The 18,288-nt window shown below is 42.0% G+C and overlaps 1 protein-coding gene across 1 annotated transcript in view; it reads left to right on the forward strand.

The window, feature by feature from the left end:
* Window positions 1-16,218: 16,218 nt before the first annotated feature.
* The window catches only part of TWSG1 (twisted gastrulation BMP signaling modulator 1), a 56,869-nt gene continuing 54,799 nt past the window's right edge, over window positions 16,219-18,288 (forward strand). The window contains exon 1 of the mRNA XM_063450465.1: window positions 16,219-16,329. The gene's annotated coding sequence lies outside the window, so the exon portion shown is untranslated. The remainder of the gene's footprint in view (window positions 16,330-18,288) is intronic.

Raw genomic sequence — 18,288 nt, forward strand, 5'->3', positions numbered from 1 at the left:
CAGTCTATATCAAGTGACAAGTTGCAAGATGATATTGATTAATAAAAAATGGAAAAAAAGAGAAAAAAATAGATTAAACATGCTGAATTATCTCAGAGCTATAATGCATTTCTTCTACTGGGTCCCATTGGTAGGTATTGTGCAAGTAAAAAAAAAAAAAAGAACATTGAAATGGGGTAAAACAAAGTTAAAGTAGCATAGGGTTTTCATAACATTTTAACAGCCCTGTTGTATGCATTGAGGCTACATCAAGTGCGGGAGGTTTTGGTTCCTCCGGATCATAGGAGGGCTCTCAGGTATGGGCCGTCGTCGGCATAGCCTGGGTGAGACCTTTTGGGATAAATGTCTTGGAGGTAGCTGGGTTCCATTCATGGGTCTTGGAAGTTGTACGGGGTTGCCGTAGGGAGTCTTGTGGTAGGCCCCAGGTCGTTAAGTGTTGTCTCGCTTCCTGCAGGTCAGATATGATGTAAGTGGTGTCTCCCTGGATCACCTGTAGCTTGTGGGGTGAGCGCCACTGGTATTTGATGTTGCTGGTGCGGAGCAGAGTGGTGAGGGGCTTGAGGGTTGCGCGCCATGCCATGGTTCCTTTGGATAGGTCCGCATAAAATGACAGAGACATATCCTCAAAGGTGTAAGGTGTTGCTCCTCTGATGGCAGCCATAAGTGCCTCTTTATCCTGTCTTCTCTGGAACCTAACTATTGTGTCCCTGGTTGCTGTTAGTGGGGCTGTCGTGGGTTTGGGTATTCTAAACAAGCCATCTATGTTCATGCTCTTGGCTTGCTTCTGAGGGAGTATTTGGCTTACCAGGCGTCTTATGAGATGAGGTAGTTCTGTGACCGGGGTAGATTCAGGTATACCTCTGATTTTTAAATTTTGAGCGCGCCTTGAGTCCTCCAGTGCCGCCATTTTATGTTCCATCAGCTTGTGCTGTTGTTGTAGTGATTGTAAGTCCTGCTGGTGCATAGTCAGTTGTCGTGTGTGGTTCCGGGTCTCTTGTTCCACTGTACCCATGCGATCCGACAAGCCCTGAATGTCTCTTTTCATGCCCGCCATATCGACTTGGATATTTTGGCGGAGTTCGGCCAATAGCTCCCGCATCTCGGCCTTTGTGACCGGTGATGTGTCCTGTTGCGGTTTGAGTGATACCGGCGTCAGTGCTGTGAGTAAGCTCCCATCTTCCAGGTCTGAGAGTTGGTCGTCGGAGTTATCCAACTCGTCCAGGTAGTCGGCCATGTTAGGTTCCTGGGCGCCATGTGCTCGCCGCCATAGGTCCCCAATACTTGCACCCGGTCGGGGCATGTCAGCTTTCTGCTTCTTGCTTTTTCTTCCCATTGCTGGGTTGTTTGTTGGTGCAGTTCAGCTGTGATTTCTCTTGTTTGGGGGGTGATTTTAGGTCTTTTTCTGCGTTTTTAAGTTGATATTTCACGGAGCTCTCTGTAGGTGCGACCAGTCGGCTCGGCAGTTGGCTCCGCCCCCCGCCCCTTTTGTCTTATGTTTTAAAGAAAACTAGAGCAGACAGGAAGAAAAGAAGAACAGATCCTGACAGAGGGAGAGAAGATGAATCTATTAAAGAAAGGTAAGTTCAGCATGACAGTGCCGCTTTAAGGTCCAATGAGGGCCGAATGTTATTGTGTAGTAGAGGTATGCTAAATGTGGGCCGGGTGTGACTTTAACACATAGTGAATAGCTCAATAAGATTGTTTTAACTGCTGTTGTTAACTAGGTGGAAACTGAACGTATTTTTGACAGATCAATTGGTATCGCAAATGTGAGAATGACTTAAGTTTAAACATTTGAGCTTTGAAGTAGTGATTGTAAAAATATAGTCAGTGTGATGACTGAGTGGATACATATACATGGTCTATGTACAAATAATAATGCAAGAACTCCTGTAGTTTAGATAACTTCTTATAATTCTACACATATAATCTGTAGGGTCCTAAATTACATGGAAAAATGTGTCAAACATATTGCATATTAGATAAATACACCCCCACAAAATATATACATATTATCTTTATTAACATATTGTCACAGCTTACTTTGCCCTGAGGTTCCGCAGCGTCCTCGCGGCTCCCAGCATCCGCTTCTCTTCTCTGTGATGGCTGTAGTAATGCGGATGCCTGCACAATGTGTGGCGGAAGGAGCGGGGGCTGGCCCATAATTGAAGGGGCAAGGTCTTCGGCATGGCGTCAAATCCTTGCTCTTCTTAAATAGGTGGGGGCTACGGCTGCTAGGAGGCCGCCTATAAATAGCCAAGCACTGCACTTGGTCAGTGCTTGGTGGTTCTGGTGTTTTCTCCCAGTCTCATGGCATTCTTGTTCCTGATCCAGGTCTTTGTTCCTGGTCTGTGTTCCTGATCCTGGTCCTTGTTCCTGGTTTCTGATTTCCAGTTCCTTTCTCCCCGTAATACTTGTCGGCTTCTGACATTTGGCTTTGACCCTGATCACGTTTCTTGTCTCCGACCCTTGGCTTCTGATGTCCCCCTCTCTATTCGTGGATCACCCGACTTCTGACCTTTGGCTTGACTTGCTCCTTTGCTGCCTGCTCTGACCATTGGACTGACACCACTTCCTGCCTGCTCCTTTCTGTTTCTTTGCTTCCTCTGTTAAGAAAGACATCCTTGCCCTCATAGATCTTCCAGGTTCCCGTATCACTCTCAGGCACCTGGGAAGATTGTGTTTTTAAGGGGTTGCCTTTCCATTGCAGTTCTTCTCCCAGCAAACCAACCAGTAGGTCACATATATATAATGAAACCAACATAATGCCTAATGTAATAATACAAATACTAACCAAGGTGATCTGAATCTGTGATCTGGCCAAATAGGGTGGTAGGTTGACCATTCGAGGTTTGCTTAATACAATTTGATGATGTAGCGGCCGAACATGCCTATGTATATGCTGCACTGTGGTAAATCCCGAATGAGGCCAAGCGTGCAATAGTGGCCTAATGAAGCCGCGACTTATGATTAGTTGCTGCCGAGTGCGATTGAGAGTCAGAATGCCATGACTGGGCTGGAGGGACGGTGGCTTTTCCCAGGTTTATCGGCTGACTTTGAGATAAAATTTGCCAAAGGCTTTAAAAAGGGGAGGCCCACGAGTATTGGTCCTGTGCATTAGGTGAGGCAATTTTTTACTGCTGGACATCGAATGAAACACTGTTTGGACTGGAACCAGAAGTAATGGAGAGTACCATACGATGCCCATAGTAGGAGGTGCTTTGAGCATAAATAAACCAGGTAACCCCTCCCACAACTCTAGGCTCTGGCAGAAAAAAAAATAACACAGTCAACCATAGAACAAGTGTCTCAGGGAGATTTTCGGCTGATTTCCACACTGTTGGTTGGCAATTCATTCTATGTTAAATTTTGTATATATTGTGTATTAATATTGTTTTTGTATTTTATTGTACCCTATTGTATCAATGCAATGTTTTGTGAACCCGAGATAAATCTCAATGTGTCCTTCCTGGTGTATATATTTATTTTATAAATAAATAATAATAAATATTTAAAACATTCATGCATTTCATTATGCATTTATTAATTAGGGGTATATCTAGAAACAGCTTGCAAAACCTGCAGATCTCTTGTCTGCTGCCTTTGTAAACCCTCCCCTTCTAACCCTGCCCAAACATTCTGTGGCTGTTTAATCACAGAGTTCCAAATGCAAGCTCAATGAGAAGTCTTTGAGTTAAAAAAGCCAGTAAGTAACAGGACCAGTTGCCTGAGTGACAGCCAGTGGGTGTAACAAGGTGTATTTTACCAGGGCCGGATTAAGAGCACAGTGGGCCTGTTGCTGACAATTATGATGGGCCTAATTACGGAATCTTATCGACCAAAAACACTAAAACAGTCATACCTCCCAAGCGTCATGTATCTGATGGAGATGGTGCTGGAGGGAAACTCATAGGATGCAGCTATAAGAAAACACATACTCTATGCTAATCTCTCTCTAATTTATGCTTTCATCTTTCAAGTAAATCCATACCCCCTAACAGCAGTGTCCAGTGAAGCAGGAAGTCAATGGGCAGGGTAAAAGGGTGGGACACTGGTGCGAATCACATGACCAGACCTGCCAAAAGGGGAGAACATGCCCAAAAAGGGGGCATGTCTGTCCAAAGAATTTGAAGGACAGCCTGGCATGAATGCATGTCAGGCTGCCCGCCAATCATGTAGGCATACTACGCAGGCAGCACCCTGAGCTTGACATAAATGCGTCTAAAGATGCGCTCACTCCATGCTTTCTAAGGACTGTCCCCTAGCACTCGCTGGTCCACTTGTCTCCTTACTTTCTTACTAGCAGGCAGAAATTCCTGGTATATAGTCTGAGACAGAGAAAAGGTGTATGTAGTGAGTGTAGAAGAAAGGGGACATGCCACAGTGTTAGAGAGACCAATGTCTGGATTACCTAAACTAATTTTATTGTCAGCCAGTCCACACAAGTTTTGTTCCCATACATCCCTCTTAAGCTTCCAAACTTAAAGGGACACTATAGTCACCAGAACAACTACAGCTTATTGTATTTGTTCTGGTAAGTAGAATCATTCCATTCAGGCCTTTTGCAGTAAACACTGTCTTTTCAGAGAAAATAACTCCACTGGCCGCTCCTTAGATGGCTGCTAGAGGTGCTTCCTGGGGCAGTACTGCTTCCTGGGGCAGCACTGCTATTCAGTGTCTCCACCCTCTGCATGCAGACACTGAACTTTCCTCATAGAGATGAATTGATTCAATTTATCTTTATGAGGAGATGCTGATTGGCCAGGGCTATGTTGGACTTGTGATGGCTCTGCCCCTGATCTGCCTAGTTGACAGTCTCAGCCAATCCTATGGGCAAGTATTGTAATTTGCTCAGACCACCACTTCTGATGATGTCAGCAGACAGTCAGTTCAGAGGCAGAGCCAGCAGCTGCAGACTTGAATACAAGATATATTTTACTATACTTAGGGAGGCAAGAAGGGGCCAGGGTGGTGGTTTTAACATAATAGGGTCAGAAATACATGATTGTGTTCCTGACCCTATAGTGCTCCTTTAAGCAAGAGTATGTGAAGAGTAGTTAGGGTTGCCACCTTTCTTGGGAAAAAATACCATCCTTAATCATTTGTATAATCACAAGGAGTGACATCAGAGAAAATTCTGTAAAATCACCAACAAACTACTCACAGTTTGATTCTGCTGTATAGATGGATTGATCCCAATGTCTCCCAGTGTCCCAGTCTCGCAAGTCACCGAGTGTCTCAGTGTCCATTTGTATCACAGTGTCAGTGTCCCAATGTCGCCCAGTCCCCTAGTCTCCCAGTGTCTCAGTGTCCCCATGTCGCCCAGTGTCCCAATGTCACAGTGTGTCCCCATGTCACTAGGATACTGGAGACACAGTGAGACCCGGGGACACTGAGAGACATGGGGACACTGAGAGACCTGGGAACACACAGACATGGGGACACTGGGAGACATGGGAACACTGAGACATTTAGGGAAACTGGGAGAAATGGGGACACTGAGACACTAGGGACACAGACACTGAGAGACATGGGGACACTGAAACATTTGGGACACTAAGACACTAGGGACACAGAGACATGGGAACACATAAACTGGGAGACTAGGAGACACTGGGAGACTAGGGGACACTGGCTGGGAGACAGACACTTGGGGACACTGGAAGACATGGGGACAGTTGTGGACATAGACATGGGGACACTGGGACATATAGGGACACTGGGAGACTTGGGGACACTGAGACACTAGAGAAACTGGCTGGGGGACATGGGAACACTGGGAGAAATGGGGACATAGTGTCTCCGTGTCCCAATGTCTCAGTGCCTCCCAATGTCCCTATGTCTCACAGTGTCCCCATGTGTCTCAGCGTCCCCATGTGTCTCAGCGTCCCCATGTTTTCCAGTGTCCCCAAGTGTCTCAGTGTTCCCAGGTCTCCCAGTGTCTGTGTCCCAATGTGTCCTAGTGTCTCAGTGTCCCCTAGTGTCTGTGTCAGTGGTGTTCCTGGTTTTGTGCTGCCCTAGGCAGGACAAAACTGAAGCGCCCCCCTCCCGCCCGCCCACGCCACCCCCACCCAACCCTTCCCCCGCACTGCCTTCTAAATACACACACACACACATTCACTGACAGATACGCATACACTAGCTAACAGAAACACACACACACTAACAGACACACTCACTAACAGACACTAACTAGCAGATACACACACACTCACACTAACAGACACACACACACACACAGTCAGACACACACACACTAACAGACATACACACACACACACACACTAACAGACATGCAGACACACACACACACTGACATACACAGACACACTAACAGACATACACACACACTAACAGACATACACAGACACACTAACAGACATACACAGACACACTAACAGACACACACTAATAGACATATACACACACACACACACTAACAGACACACACACACTAACAGACATACACACACACACACTAACAGACACACACACACTAACAGACATACACACACACACACACTAACAGACATACACACACACACACTAACACACACACACACACTAACAGACATACACTAACAGACATACACACACACACTAACAGACATACACACACTAACAGACATACACACACACACATACAAACACACGCACACTAACAGACACACACATACACACACTAACAGACATACACACACACACTAACAGACACACACTGACATACACACACACACACTCACTTTTTAATTTTTTTTATTTAACCCCCCCAGCCTCCTTACCTTTGGGAATGCTGGGGGGGGGGGGGGGTTCCCTCTCTCCCTGGTGGTCCAGTGGCTGCTGGGCGGGTGGGCGGCTGGCGAGGGAGCACTTCCTCTGAGCTGTCTGCTCAGCTCCCTCGCGCGCCGCAGAGTGAGGCTGGGAGCTGGAATATGACGTCAGCGCCGCCCAGCAGATCGCCTGCCCAGAGGGCTTGTCAGTTAGCCGCAAGGTTAACAATGCATTTGCCCTGGGCATTTGGGGGCGGCGTTTTTTGCCGCCTCCTGGAAAATGCCGCCCAAGTCAAATGCCTTGTTAGCCTCGCGGCTAAAACGTCCCTGGTCTGTGTCCCCATGTGTCTGTGTCCCCTAGTGTCTCAGTGTCCCCATATGTCCCTGCTGCCTTTCCCTCCATCCCTCACTTACTGTAGAGCTGCTGTCTGGACTCTGTGCCGTGTTGCTGCTCCCCCATGGATCAGTGAGTAGTAGAGAGAGGCAGGGATATGCTGTAACTTCCTATCCCTGCCTCTCTCCACACACAGTGACCCCTACTGGCCAGTGCTGGTATTGCAGAGTAATCTCAATTTATTCTGAGAAAAATACCTGCATTTGTATTGCCGGTATTACTGCAATACCGGCACGGCCAGGCACACTCAAATACCGGCTGTGCCAGTAAAATACCAGTCAGGTGGCAAACCTAAGAGTAGTGTATAAAAAAAAAAAAAAAAAAAATTTTTTTTTTTGTTTTGTTTTTAAATGGGCTTATTCCATGGGCCTGGGCCTGGAGCTGCAGCTCCATCAGCCCCTATGTTAATCCGGCTCTGTATTTTACACACACACACAATGTCAGCAAAATTAAGTGCTTTAGCAGTCTGGAGTATCTATTTACATTTATATGCGATTGTTTGTTTTATTACACATTTTTTGTTTTTAAATGTTGGGTTGTTATAAATCAAAACTAGCTCACACTTCTGAAAAGGTGCCCAGAGAACTAAACAGGGGACAGGGAGAACACATTGGCACTCAATAGAGGGCCTCAATATTTATTGGTAAACCACTATTGTAAAAATGATCATCATATGAGAAGATTTTATACCCATCATATCTTCAAGTGAAAAAGAAAAGAAGAAGCATTCGTCTTAAAGAGGCTTACAGTCCAAAGGTTATACTTAAGAAGCCCATTGAACCATGGATGTCACATATGATCAGCATTTAAAGTCTAGTAATTGCTTGCACAGTGGGCTTACTTTAAATTAGTCTGGATATAGGACCCACATATCCTGTTACATTTTTACTACATGAAATCACTACATGTGCGCTGTCCTTTGAAGTTGCTGTACATAACTGTTCTGGTCTTTATTTACTTTTACAGAGTTTTATGAAACTAAAACAAAGTAGAAAATGCACAGCAAAAAATCACATTATTTTCACAATGTAATACAGCAATACCAAGCACGGGGATTTATCTATTTAACAGTGAGGTACAGTAAGTAGATGAGCATGTCACAGTTTTCAGCAAATAATTTTTGCATATTCTCCAACTGTATTTTGTGCAAAACTTTGTGTCAAGATATTTCTATTAAAACAACAACAACAAAAAAAACAACAACTCTCTTTCACGGGTTATTCACTAACTGGAAAGTTTGAAAAATTGACTCGAGAATTTTGTATTTTAAGACAAAATACCAGAAGAGGAAAACAATTATCTAACTAGTTATATCTCCAGCACAAATATTTTGTCCTTGCTCCAGAATGACTTTAGTTTAGTAAATAGCTCTGTGTAGGTCTTGATAGCTCACTGAGCTTCTGACATTGAAAATTAGATCAGGAGACCACTTAATGTACAATAAGGAATGCTGTAATGTAGCATGACAATAAATCAAGATGTCTGTCACTTCTTCACTACAACATGTGTTTCTTTAATAGGTAACCCACAAAGACAAGTAAAGTTCGAAGCGTTAACTGTCTTTGTGGATTACTTAATTAAAGGAACTCTTGTTGCTGTAACGAAGTGATGGACATCTTGATTTATTCTCTTCCGACATGGACAAATGAAAACCATTTCAAAATAGCCTCCCGCTAAGATGTTTCAAATGCGTACTAAAGACTGAAAAGCTTCCAAATGTTTTGAAATATTTCCTTCTCGCACTAGTTCAGCTTCCATTATAAATATTCAGTTTCCAACACACATATTTCCATGGCAGCCCTTCCTTTACCTACTTGTTTGCCGACAGCCTTGCCAAGTCCTCTCCTACTTTAGTTGTCCTCGTCTGTCACTCTGAAAACATCACTTCCAGAGCCGTGGAGGGTTACGAGCATGCAAGAAGAGAATTGGGGGTCTGCCTTACACCCACAAAGTTTTGAAGTATTTTTGATCCTTCAAATAAAATTATTTTTTTTTATTACCCACTGACAAAGAAATGATTAGTCTATAATTTTAATCGTAGATGTATGTTAACAGTGAGAGACAGAATAACAAAAAAAAATAAAAATAAAATCCAGAAACAGTCAAAAACAAAAGTTATAAATTGATCTGCATGTCAATGAGTGAAATAAGTACTTGATCCACTATCAATCAGCAAGATTTCTGGCTTCCAGGTGTCTTTTATACAGATAACAAGCTGAGATTAGGAGCACTCTCTGTATAAAAGACACCTGTCCACAGATGCAATCAATCAGATCCAATCTCTCCACCATAGCCAAGACCAAAGAGCTGTCCAAGGATGTCAGGGACAAGATTGTAGACCTATACAAGGCTGGAATGGACTACAAGACCATCACCAAACAGCTTGATGAGAAGGTGACAACAGTTGGTGCGATTATTCGCAAATGGAAGAAACACAAAATAACTGTCAGTCTCCCTCAGTCTGGTGCTCCATGCAAGATCTCACCTCGTGGCGTTTCAATAATCATGAGAACGGTGAGGAATCAGTCCAGAACTACATGGGAGGATCTTGTTAATGATCTCAAGGCAGTTGGGACCATAGTCACCAAGAAAACAATGGTAACACACTACATCTGTGTGTATCTGTCAGTGTCTATTTGTCTGTCAGTGTGTGTCTGTCAGAGTGTGTGTGTGTCTGTCAGTGAGTGAGTGTGTGTTTTTGTCTGTCAGTCAGTGAGTGTGTGTTGCGATGGCCACAGCTGTACAGTGGAGGACCTGGAGGTGCACGGAGGCACGCAACGCCACATCACATTGCGATGTGACTTTAACGTGCTCCACCTTCACAGGGTTTCGAGGAGTAGCGGGAGGATCCACTTTGGCATAGGGTGGGGACGGCGCCATTGGGGGTATACCAGAGACTGGACTCCGGAGTCGTATTACTGGAAGCGGCAATGTGAGTGGAGTCTGCTTGTCGGCTAATATTGGTTTGTTTGTTTTTAAACAAGGACCGGGACAGCCTAGTGAACCCCAAGACAGGCGACACATGGAAATTCATGAGTGACTGGCAGGAAGACCTCCAAGTACTAATTTCCCCACAAGAATGGAAGAAAATCTTCACAGCGCACAAAGGTATGACCTCCTGCGCGACCCACTTTGAGACATCACGTAAACTACTATATAGGTGGTACATGGTACCCTCCCGATTACACTCCATGTACCCGTAAACAACAGACATATGCTGGCATTGCAGATCACACAGGGGCACAATGTTACATATGTGGTGGACCTGCAACACTGTAAACGAACTTTGGAAAACAACGGAACAATTGATTCAAGAAACTACAGAATGTACCCTGCCTCACGAACCAAAAACAATACTCTTACGGTCGCTCCCAGATGTCACCCCCAAACCAGCAAAAAAAATGATATATCTCATATTGAGCACAGTCTCCACTCTAATAGCTAGAAACTGGAAGACCCCTACTCTCCCCTCAATCCAATAAATTACAACTCTGTTGTCAACTACAGTGGACTATGAACTCCACATGTGGAACCAACTGAAAATCGGGAAACTGAGCCCATCCATTGACAAGATGTGGCGTACCTACTTATCAAAGCAGAAGCCACTTACACAACCTCCATAGCCTAATGCGACAAGAGGCTAACATAAGTCAGAACCCACGCAATCCCTACCACGAAGATTAGACGAGTCAGCTTGCCACTCACATATTACGCCAACGCACCACATGACTACTCATGACCCTAGACATGATTCTCAACCTCAGCCGACCCAGTAGAGACGGACTACGCCAGGAACCGCACCCACTATTCTCTCCAGGTTTCTTTACCCTTCCTCTCCCTTCCCCTCCCCCCAACTCCTCCCCCAACCCTCAAACCTCGACTACGAGCCTTGAAGAAGAACATGACATCACGCACTAGATCCCTATACGACATCATAAACGTAAATGTTACAAAAGAGCTACCATATACAGGTATCACCCAAAGTTCAAGTCACATAGACATAGAACCGTCACAAAGCCCTCTGAACTTGAAATGGGAGACGACGCCATGTAAGTTGAACTGACATACCTTTACCATGGAGACAAAGCCAGAGAACAAACAGCAAACTAACACATAACGGGAGCAACTACTAGTTACAGATTCGGCACCACTCTCCTAAGAGTAATTTGCCGTATGCCGAACGTTTAATCTGGTGTTCGGATCTACCACATTCGACCCGAACAGTCAATATGAACACCATAAGTATGACATGTACCGTGACAGAACCCTAGTTGTATGAAATATACAATGTAATAATGCTAATTGTGTCATGACGAACAAAACCTTTTTGACCCCCCACCCCGCTTTCCTTCTGTATCCCCATACTATTTGAAAACAATAAAAAATAAGTTATAAAAATAAAAAAAAAACAAGGACCGGGGTTTAGTAGAGCGGGAGTGCTGGGATTTAGTAGAGGGGTGGCATTGGTATTTAGTATAGGGGGGGGGGGGACTGGGAATTCGTATAGAGGGGGGTGCTGTTTTTTTTTTTATACTGTACTTTTCAAAACAAACCTACGTTTCTATGAAAATTTCTATTTTATTTTTTTGCTGCCCTCGTAAACTAAAACCTTGTTTATTTGGCCAATGCTAGCCTTTGAGTTTGACATGCTTGATGTAGAGGATTCCTTAATTAAGTAGGGGTACACTGTGAAATGCTGCCACGGACTGTTTTCATCTGATAGAGCCAAAATTGGTTTTTATCATGAACCTGTCAGATGGTAAAGCACTGGAATGGATCAATTCTTTATGGGAATGGGATGATCTGCTTATGTTTGATTGCCCCAGATTCTTGGCAACTTATAAATGTATATTTAGTCTTCCTGGTAGAGCCAAGATTACTGGTAAAAAAAAATGTATGCGTATAAAACAGGAATCCAGATCAGTTGCAGAGTACGCCATTGAATTTTGTACTCTAGCTTACGAAACCTCCTGGAATAATAGCACCCTGATTTGAGAAGGGTTTTCCTGAAACCCTGAAGGATTTAGTAGCTGATGCGGGTTTTTAGAATCTAATATCCTTCATGTCAGACATCAACATTAGATTGAGAGACAGATCTGCTTCTAGGGTAAAGGGATATAAACCTATGGTCAGATTGGCACCTAGAACTCTGCCCTAACCTTACCAGCAGAATTCTCATCAGAACAAATTCTTGAATCTATGTAGCCAGGGTTGACCACGCTCACTGATGCGGAGAAGCTACTCAGACGCAAGGAAGGCCTCCGCATATACTATGGAAAGAATGGCCACTTCAGAAACTCTTGTCCTATTAGGCTGGAAAACTCCCACAGCTAATTTGTTTTCATGGTCCAGTCTCGGGTGTATGTATGTGTCCCCTAAACTGCCTCATTTAAGTATTTCTCTACCTGTCACCTTAGAATGGGGTTCTGGTTCTTGCCCTGCTAGTGCATTAATCGATCCTGGAGCAGCAGATAATTTCAGAGACTCCACTCCTATTCATGTTAGATAGACACCCTTGACCAATGAGTCCATAGCTGGCAGACCTCTGCTCAATCCACAGACTAGACATGAATATCTGGATATCATTATGACATTAGGTACGTTGCACAAGGATAAAATCACTTTCCGAAAATATTCTCCTCTCTTTCAACTCCTGTTGTTTTGAGTTTCCTTTGGTTATATCTACATAATCCCTCTATCAATTGGGTAACTGAGCCGATTACGTCTTACATATTAAATCTGAGCACTCCTACTGCTCCTCCACTTTCTAGTTATTCCTTCGCAATACTATGACCTGAAAAGAGAATATGACAAGGATGAGGCTGCCTAGGGGCATTGTGTATCCTCTCTCCATTAAAGAGTGTCTAGTTATGGAGGAGTATATACAATAAGTATTCCTTAAGGGCTTTCTCGGGTTTTCTTTTTCTTTTTTGGGGTTCTTTTTTGTCTCAAACAAAGTGGAAGATTTAAGACACTAAAATGATTACATGGGTTGAATAAGATCACGATTAAAAATGCAGAGTGAGAGCAGAGGAGGCGCTGGGAGGATGAATGTTCCTCCTGAGAGCTGGGCAACTTGGAGCATTGCCATGGGTAGGTTACCATCTCTCTCTCTTGTCAGCACAGCTTTGGGCCATTATCTCAGTGACAATTCCTCTTCACTAAATAGAGTTTACCTTGTATGGCTGCTACTCCTTTATAAGCAGACTTAAGGTATGACTTAGTAAGGTAGTATGTAATGAAGTTACACCTAAGCTCCTATAAATTGTAAGTGCATATAATTTTATTTACCCTCACCTTACTGTGTTTTTTATGTACTTCACGATCAGTTTCCTATTTCTCCTCCTTTTTATGGTTCTATGTACACACTCCAAGGACATTCCAGGCGCTGCACAACCCTCTCTGTTTTTATCTGCTTCTCTACGGGACAAGAGAGACCCTGAATTTTGTGACCTAGCTGCCCTTTGGACTGTACCAGTACTGGACAAGCACTGAATATCCTCTTGCTTTTAATTTATACGTTTGCATGCGGCCCTCAGATAAAACTTGTTTTATAATTCAGCCTTCAGATTACCTACGGTTGAACAGCCCTGATCTAGCTATTAGATTCTGAGTGAGATTTACGGACATTATAGCCAAACACATTTGATAATTATATTGGACAGTTTCCTTGATTTAAACAGCAATTCCATATTTTTATGCAATTACTTTTGTTTTATGTTCAAGGTATTAAAATATCTTTAAAAAATGCCATTATTAAAGCATGACTGATTGTGTTATATTGCTTGTAACACTGAAATATACTGAAAGTTAAACCTGTATGTTATGATAAGGGTACTTTTTGTAAGGAAAACAAACTGTAACTAAAATGAAAACGTATGTTACCCTCCCAGTTCACTTTATAGACAAATGAACTTTAGAGCTGCCCTGATGGCTGTGCTAATTGTATGTTTCCCTAAATTACATACTCTGTGATAGCTATTTGCAGGACCTTTCACCCCTCAAAGCTTCATTTGTTCTTGATCTGTGATGATATTCTTGCACAGTTATAGTTACAATTGTAGATTATATTACAACGAATTAATAATAAATTAAAAAAACACTATAAAAAAAACAATAACAATATGTAGCAAGGTTTTAAAGCTTCACTAAGCCACTCCTGCTTGGTTAGGTTTAATTTTGTGAATACAGGTGTGAGTTTAGATAAGTCTTCTTATGATTTAGGTCAGATTCATTTCTGGAACATACCTGCTTACTCTGAGCCTAAAAGAGATGCGGAGGCACATACTGGCATCCAGGAGGCTGACAACTGGTGGTGGTAAGGTTTGTTGGATTATGGGTGGGCTTCATAGCAAACCCCTAAACACTTGAATTTCTTTGGGTTAAATTGCATTAATGTCCACAATAAAGTCATCAAAATACAGGTCCTGTGTTGGTTTAAAAGATGTATGATACTCCCAACAGAGTAGTGACATTTCTCATGCACTACATTGCCCAGTTGTTGTGTATAAAAGTGAATTTTGGTACAATAAACTATTAGGGCAATTGTACAAGTTCTGAACTAAAACAAAATCTGGAATTTGACTATATGTCTGTTCAACCGCAATTCACCTCTTTCATACTAACTGCACCCACACATATTATACATAATTTTGTTCAGGAAAAACAGGGCTTTCGTTTGTCTTCAAATATTTATAGATGAAGCATAATTTAATATGAATAAAATCTAGAAAATTGTGCGCAATTAAGAAATGTTATCTTTTAGTTCTGTATGACATTTTACCTGTGAATGTCATAATACTTTTACTGCAATAAACACATTACATATTTGTGTTCAGTGATGTCTCCCAAGTACAACAACCTTTATGTACAGGTTTGATGGTGTTTTGGAAAGTTACAGTGTCAAATATAGGGCTTGTGCATTTCAGTTTTTATACATTACAATTTGCCAGATTAGTTTGCTGGGCCTATGTTCCCTTTGAGAAAATGTGGCAACCGAGGAATGAAAATGACCCTCATCATGGCAAACCATTTACAAAGTAGACACAAAAACTGCCCTCTTACTGATGATATAATAATCACTATATGTTTTCTGCTCTAAAACACTCATAAGGGACACTCCACTGGCAAAATAAAAAATTACAGATATAAATAAATCACTATTTAGTAGATATGTCCACTGAAAACATGCATGAGTTTAAATGACAACTGTCAATTCAAAACTATTTCAAACTGTCCAATATGGCATACTAGACAAATAATATAGGCTTGAAGAAACCCTAAGCATGCATTTTTTTCATTGGGGCTACATCAATAAACAGCTTGCAAAAGCTGCCAATCTCTTGCCTACAGCCTTTGCAATCTCTCCCCTTCTAACCTCACCCAGTCATTTTGTGGCTGTCCAATACAGACTTCCCATTGCTGCTCAATTGGAAGTCTTTGGAAGTCAGGTGCTCTGGGCAATTGCTGTCTCTAACGTTTATCTCCAGTGAGCTAACCAAGCCAGTAAGTAACAAGACTGGTTGTCTGCATGAAAGCAAGGGGTTCATTTGTAAAAGTGCTAATTTCTATTGAGAAAACAGGGCACTCTCTTTGCATATAAAGTAGTTTAGCAAGCTAAGTTATTTAGGGGTCTGGAGAGTCCCTTTAATTTAGACATATGTTTGGCTACCATTTGCATAATAATTCAGTTTGTATTTCTATTGTCCTATTTCTAAAGCTCTGAGTACATCATTTGGACAACACAAAGGGTTGGGGAAAAGAAAAGTCTTCTGACTAATTTCCATTTAAATAAAGGCACAGCATACAGCCTCCTCCACACCCCTGTTTCTGCACAGTCACAAACCTGTGGAGCCTTCCTGCAGGTCTGCCAGGTTTATGTGAACTCTGTGCTATCCAAGAGATGCACAAAGCATGGAATAGCTTTCATTTGTCTATGACATAGGAAAGAAGAGGGAGGTGTTTTGGAAGCAGCCTGGAACTTTTTTTTGTGTGTGAGCATATTGGGGGCTGGGATAGCCCTGCTCCTCCTTTCCCTCCTCTTCCACACGCCATCAAGTTCTGGGGGAGGGCAGGAAAATCTGGAGTTTGATTCTGGGAGTGAGACTGTATTCTGTGGGTTAAATCCCAGTGTGAAAGGAGACTACCAGACTCTACAACTCCTTGGTAAGCACCTGAGGGCTTGGTTGTCATGAAAGGAGAGCAATGCCCCCCATCTTGTATTGCCTTGATATGACGTCTAGATTAATGGAAGCAGTTTTCAGAACAGAGCTCTGAATATTCTTGTGTTTGCTGTTCTAATTATTTGAGTCATTCTGACCATCGGTGGGGATCTGCAAGCTGTTTTGGCTGTTTACCTAGAGGATAATAAACATGCATATTTAAGCATTGGTCTTTTTAGGGGTAGTAGGAGTATGATGAAATGTGTTTAGTGGCCTCACCTATGTACTAAGACTAAAAGGAATGTTCCGTTTTAATTCGATTGAACGAGCTCTGCTGCTACATTGTGGTCAATGCGAATCATTTATGATGCCCAAAAGCGATACAAGTGAACGTTGGCTTGTTCGTTTACTTTTTAACCCTTTGATTGCAAGAGGTGTGTTCAAACTACTTTTTGTATAAAAAAAATGGTTCCCCTCGACTATTTTTTTTTTTTTCTGTTGTACGGTCACTTAAATTCAGTGTTCTTTTAAGGTTTCTTTGTGTACATGCACATCACATCCTTGTGTTTTAATATTTAGTTATGGGTTGTTGTTTTTTTAGACCAATTTCTGCAGTCCTGAAACACGTAACACGTACCATAATTTACCCGTATGAATTATTGTCCTATACTAACATGTATATTCCTGTAAAACGAAATACATTTGCTTTGTTGGTTTTTTTTTTTCTTGTTTTCTTTTCTGTTCCCAAAAATGACGCCCTTTGAGGTAAATGTGGTATTCCACTGTTATTAAGAGGCCCAACATTCCACATGACGATTAAGTAATAATCTCTGATCAGTAAGAATGTTTGTCAGAGCTGTCTTATCTTTGTATCAGAACCACCTGTATTGGTAAAAAAAATAATTAAAAAAAATTACAATGATCTTATAGGACACGTTATTCAAGACACTGGGGTCTAAGTCTGATCATCTTAGAGAATAATGAAATTTAAGTCTGTGATAGTCTTGCTTGTTTTAATAAAGCTTTGTCTGCTTTCTAAACAGTTGATAAACAAACTGTATTATAATGGTAATTGGCCTGAAAAGAACTTGCCTTCCACATACCTGTTTTTATCATTGTTTTTCAAGTACCTTGTTTACTTTTTTTTTTTCTCTAAACCCCTGTTTTAATCGCATCTAAACCAGGAGAGCAACATATTCTAATGCTCAGAAACCTTATCCAGCCACAAACCGCTGTAGGCAGATGTAGTTTTGCACATTTTAGCACCCTTGCATTAAATCTTACAGCTACATTGTCACCTTGGCCTCAAACTGGCTTCTGTTCTTATTATTTGATTGTGAGCTCTGTTTCAGGTTTTCAGCAGGTTTCCATTGTAATTGCACCTCTTCTGAATTAACCACTTTATGTCCAAGTTGTGCCCATGCATAAGAGGGAAAAAAGTAAAGAAAAAACAACTCGTATGAATGTCTATTCTTTAACACCTTTGATCCTGCTCTTGCTATAATATAATATGTATACAGTTAAATTATTCAAGAAAAATACGTCCCCCCCCCCCTTATTTGTATGTTTAATACTTTAGTAACAAATAGTAATGATATTTATTATTATTATTAGCATTTATATAGTCCAATTTATGACGCAGCACTTTACAATATTATAAAGGGGGAAGTTCAACAATAATTGAGACAATTACAAAATGTTACAAGTACAATAAGTAGATGAGGACTCTACTTGAAAGTTTACAATCTAGAGAAAGTGGGGTATAAAAACACAATAGGGAGGGCAGCATGTGGGGTATAGCAGCCGAGCGACGAGGTGGAAAAGTATTAGCAGAACTGGAAGGTGAGAGTTGAGTGTGGCCCTTTAAGAGAGAGCAAGAAACAGGTTTGTGAAATAGAAGTATCATAAAAGTAAACTCTATGTATGTATAATAGGTAATTTCTAAGTATTACTTGAGTCATGT

This window comes from Pelobates fuscus, chromosome 4 (genome assembly GCF_036172605.1).
Source record: "Pelobates fuscus isolate aPelFus1 chromosome 4, aPelFus1.pri, whole genome shotgun sequence".
NCBI lineage: Eukaryota > Metazoa > Chordata > Amphibia > Anura > Pelobatidae > Pelobates > Pelobates fuscus.